The sequence below is a fragment of the Mesoplodon bidens genome (genome assembly GCF_964165515.1).
Source record: "Mesoplodon bidens genome assembly, chromosome: X".
Lineage (NCBI taxonomy): Eukaryota > Metazoa > Chordata > Mammalia > Artiodactyla > Ziphiidae > Mesoplodon > Mesoplodon bidens.
Genome location: NC_138163.1, coordinates 65,186,102 through 65,191,631, shown reverse-complemented (window position 1 = coordinate 65,191,631; position 5,530 = coordinate 65,186,102). Strand labels below are relative to the sequence as shown.

General features: G+C 35.2%; 1 pseudogene across 1 annotated transcript; it reads right to left on the bottom strand.

Moving 5' to 3' along the window:
• Window positions 1–674: 674 nt before the first annotated feature.
• LOC308608825 (survival of motor neuron protein-like) lies at window positions 675–2,033 on the bottom strand (annotated as a pseudogene). Its single transcript has 2 exons — window positions 1,184–2,033; window positions 675–957 (listed from the first exon to the last, which is right to left on the bottom strand). The product of its transcript is annotated as a survival of motor neuron protein-like (transcript).
• Between the last annotated feature and the right edge of the window lie 3,497 nt (window positions 2,034–5,530).

The following is a 5,530-nucleotide window of genomic DNA, read 5'->3' as shown; positions in this document are numbered from 1 at the left end:
TCCTGTTTTGCCATATTGACATTCCCCTGCTTCTCTTATATTTTTCATACTGTTTTTCCTTTTATTTTTTTCTTACTGATTTTGATGAAAGGTGGTTTTACTTAAAGATTTATTATTTATTTTTAAGTACATTAATAAAATTTTAACATACTAAGAAAGTTACACAAGCCTGACAGATTGACTTTTCTGAACTATATGTGTCTGTGTTTTTCTTTTAGTAACTCACATTTTCATTGTTCAGTTATTCAAACTGATTACTACTTAAAAACACCTGGTTGGGGCTTCCCTGGTGGTGCAGTGGTTGAGAGCCCACCTGCTGATGCAGGGGACATGGGTTCATGCCCCGGTCCAGGAAGATCCCACATGCTATGGAGCAGCTGGGCCTGAGAGCCATTACCGCTGAGCCTGCACGTCTGGAGCCTGTGCTCTGCAACAGGAGAGACCACAACAGTGAGAGGCCTGCGTACTGCAAAAAAAAAAAAAAATACAAAACAAAACAAAACAAATCACCTGGTTGACATGAGTCACATGCAATAAGGGCAAATGCAGATGACTGTGCCACCCAACCAAGTGTGTATGATGAACATAATGAAACTTTTGTTCACATGGATCAAGGCACATAAAAATATCATTCTTCTTGGGAGAGAGCTGCACCAATTAAAGAACACTATGAATTATTCCTTAATTAAAATGTGATCACCTTTTATTTCTTTCTGATTTTGTTTGAAACCCATAGAGTAACCAGTATGATAGTCACTCATGTATCAGGAGATTAGCTTATTTCCCAAAGCATCAGCATCATCAGGAGAATCTGGACATGTGATAAGTGATGAGGGAATTATTGGTGGCCCAGAAGGAAATGGAGGCAGCCAGCATGATAGGAAGTGTGGTGGTGGTGATGGTGTTTGATTTGTTTCCTGGGCCATGTCCTGATCCTGGCATAGGAGAATGAGGTGGAGAGAGAGAAGACTTTCGTGGAACAGCTTTTTTTTTTTTTTTTTTGCAGTACATGGGCCTCTCACTGCTGTGGCCTCTCCCGCCATGGAGCACAGGCCCCAGACGCGCAGGCTCAGCTGCCACAGCTCATGGGCCCAGCCGCTCCACAGCATGCGGGATCCTCCTGGATTGGGGCATGAAGCCACGTCCCCTGCATCGGCAGGCAGACTCTAAACCACTGCGCCACCAGGGAAGCTCCCCATGGAACAGTTTTGACTTGATATTATTTGGTTTATTTCCAGCAGACCTGGAGGAGTTCTCACTTTCATATGTCAAAATTTGACTTTCATTTTCAGTATCTTGCACATTCTGTTCTATATTATTAGCTACTTCAGAGGTTGGGGAAAATAAATCAGACAGATTTTGTTCCTCCCTAGTTCCATATCTAGTGTAAACCACAATACAGTTTTCTCTCTTAAAATCAACTGAAACAATGTTAGTTTTGTGAATGCATCTGTCTTCTGACAAAACAGCACAACATTTGTCACCTACTTTCCACTGCTTCAAGAGAGTTGTGGTATTCTTATTTTGGCTTTTATTCTCCTAGCCAGGTTTTCTTTTAGGTGTGCCTTTTGGTTTATCTGAAGCTTCAGAAATGTCACCATTCTTTAAAGTGTGCTTAAATGGAGCCATGTTTTTATCATAAGCTTTTATCACTGCTGTATCATCCCAAATGTCAGAATCATCACTCTGTCCTTTGCTGCACTGGAATAACATTGGGTCCTCCTGCTCTGGGATGCCTTTACCACGACTTCCTGGTGTTTTGTTTGTTTTTCAAATTTTATATTTTGTTAGTCTGTTCAAAGCATCAGTTTAGGGTCTTTTTTTACCTTCTTATTTTTATTTCATTTCTCTTTATTTTTTCTCTAATTGTTATTATATACTTTACTCCATTTTCCTTGAGTTTTGCTGTTGTTTTGTTTCTATTGTCATGAGTTGTATGCTTAATTTCTTATTTTCTAGTACATGCATTAGTCTATACATTATACCTTGGCATATTTTTAGTTACAATTCACAAATTTTGGTATATATTATTTTAATTATCATTTATTTTGAATTAATTTAAAGTTTCTATTGTGTTTATTTGACTAATGAGTAATTTGAGATTATGCTTTACTTTCCTATTTTTTTTTTTTTTTTTTTATAAATTTATTTATTTATTTATTGGCTGTGTTGGGTCTACGTTTCTGTGCTAGGGCTTTCTCTAGTTGCGGCGAGCGGGGGCCACTCTTCATCACGGTGCGTGGGCCTCTCACTGTCGTGGCCTCTGTTGTTGCGGAGCACAGGCTCCAGACGCGCAGGCTTATTAGTTGTGGCTCACGGGCCCAGTTGCTCCGCGGCATGTGGGATCTTCCCAGACCAGGGCTCGAACCCGCGTCCTCTGCATTGGCAGGCAGGTTCTCAACCACTGCGCCACCAGGGAAGCCCTACTTTCCTATTTTTAATGTGCTTTTTAATTTATCTATCATACTTATTGATGCAGTTTTTATAGAGGGTTACTTGGTTATTTCCATCAAAATTTATAATGTACTTTTCTTTAGACAAACCAAACCCACATCTAAGAATAAATGTCACAGCTGTATTCACATAAGTACACAGAGACACAGTAAAGAGTGAACCACACTGGGGAAAACCCAACCACTAGACACATGACAGAAACAAAGAATCTTCTTTCCAATTCTTAATATATTGAAAATCAAATAAGCCTTTTAATTGTTATCACCCACATTTTATAGTGGAAATAATTCCAAAGGTCATTCCTAAATTCAAAATATAAGGGAAGTGAAACCCTACTGTGTAGCCAGAATAATATTATAATAAGATATTAGTGGACATTGATAACGTGCATCTCACATTCTTAGAAGGGCATTTTCTACAAGGTTATCCAGAAATTCACTTGTAGGTTTTTGTCAAGTAATCGAAAGGTGTCAAATATTTTATTTAAATATTTACTTAATCTGGCATTTACTTTGATGTGAATGATGAAATAAGGATCCTTCTTTGTTCTAAATAGAATTTATGTTTTGACACTATGTATTGACTAAATTTTCCCCACTGATTTGAAGGGCTTCTTTTTCAAATAAAATTCCTGTTTCCAATTGTGTCTATTCTATTACATTGAGTATTTATATTTCAGTAAATTCTAAATATTTTTGTTGAAGTTTCATAACAAGCGAATACACTATAACTTTCAATAACATAATCCATTCTTTAAAAATTTATACATAAAATTACAATACGATCCAGAAATTCTACTTCTGGGTTTATACTCTAAAGAATTGAAACTAAAGATGCAAACAGAAATTTGTACCCTATTGTTTATAGCAACATTACTCACAATAGCTAAAAGGTGGAAATAACCTAAATGTCCATTAACAGATGAGTGGATAAACAAAATGTGGCATATACATACAATGGAATATTATTCAGTCTTAAAAAGGAAGAAAATTCTGACACATGCTGCAACATGGATGAACCTTGAAGACATTATGGTGAGTAAAATATGCCAGTCATAAAAGGACAGATACTGTATGATTTCAATTACTAAGTTACTTAGATTAGTTAATTCATGGATACAGAAAGAAGAACAGTGGCTAACAGGCACTGGGCAGGGGGCAATGGGGAATTGTTTCATGGAAACAGAATTAGTCACAGTTTGAGAAGAAGAAAAAGTTCTGAAAATGGATGGTGGTATTTCTTGCACAACAATGTGAATATACATAATGCCACTAAAATGTACAGTTAAGAATGGTTAAAATGGTAAATTTTATGTTTATATAACTAGCCACAAAAAATAAGGTAATTAGCTCTCCTTACCCATTATTTTTATTTTCATTCAAAGTTTTATAGGCTATTCTTAAAAACTCATTTTCCCAGAAGTTTATAATAGTTATAAATAAATGTTTGACTTCTTAATTGTTTGACTGGGAGAAGTAAGGAATATTCTCCCCTGATGACACTTTGAATTAAGTCCAGTGATCCTGATTTTTGATTTCTGGCTTCCAAAACTACAAGAAAACTAATTTTTCTTGTTTAAGACAGCAAGTTTTTGGTAATTTGATACAGCAGCCACAGGAAAATAACACAGATGTTGGTACCTGAAATTGGGGTGCTACTCTAACAAATAACTGAAATTATGAAAGTGGCTCTGGAATCGGATATTTCCAGGGTCTGGAAAAATTTTGAAGTGCTTGATATAAAAATCCCACCTTGCCTTAAATATAATGTTGGTAGAAATTTGTCTATTAAAAGTGTTGATGGTGAGGGCTGAGAAGGAAGTGAGAAACATAGAAGAGGATATATATATATATATATATATATATATATATATATATATCATATCATATTAGATAATAGATATATTATCATAACAGAATGATACATAAATATGAATGTTAAAGGCACTGCTAGTGAGGTATCAGATGTAAATAAAAATGTTTTATAAACTGGAGGTAAGGTAGATCTTTTTACATAGTGGCAGAATGCTTAACTGAATTGTGTCCTACAACTGTGTGGTAAGATTTGTAAGTGAAGAACTTGGATATTTAGCTGATAAGATTTCCAAGTGATGTGTTGCAGGCATAGCCTGGTTTCCTTTTGCTGTTTATAGTAACTGATTATCTTTGAGTTGGGACATCAGTCTTCCTCTACCTTTGGATGCAGACCCACACTGAAACATACACCATTGGCTCTCCTGGTTCTCAGGTCTCTGGATTAGGACTGGCACTACCCCACTGGCTTTATTGGGTTTGGAATTCTCAGACTCTATAATCACATTAACCAATTTCTTATAATAAATAAATATATATGTAACAGTTATGTATATTATATATAATCTATTTTTTAATAGATTAGGGTTCTCCTGAGAAACAGAAACAATTCCAATTGATTCTGTTTCTCTGGAGAACCCTAACACACCGTATAATCCAGCACTTGCATTTCTAGATATATACCCAATTGATTTAAAAATTTATGCCCATACAAAAAAAAATTATATTGATGTTTATTTCAGCCTTATGCATATGTTTATACACAGTACATAACCGCTAGAACCAAAAGCCTCCAAGATGTCCTTTAATATATCAGTGGATAAACTGTGATTCATGGATTCAATGGAATGCCATTCAGTGGTAAAAAGAAATGAGTCATTAAGCACTGAAAATACATGGATGAGTTGCAAATACATATTGCTAAGTGAAAATAATCAGTCTGAATATTCTACATACTGCTAGATTTCAATTATAAAAGATTCTGGAAAAAGGTAAAACTATAATATCGATAAAATCAGTAGTTGCATGGGGTTCACATGGAGGAAGGTTTGAAGAGGGGAATCAGGCATAATTTTAGGCAGTAAAAGCATTCTGCATGAAGATTTAATGGTGGATATTTGACAATATAATTTTTTTAAACCCATAAAAATTTATAGCACAAAGAATGACAATGTATCCAAATTTTAAAAAAGTTACTTAGGAGTTTTGAGAATCACAGCATTATAGAATGTAATATAGCTATCTAACTTTACTACAGATATGTG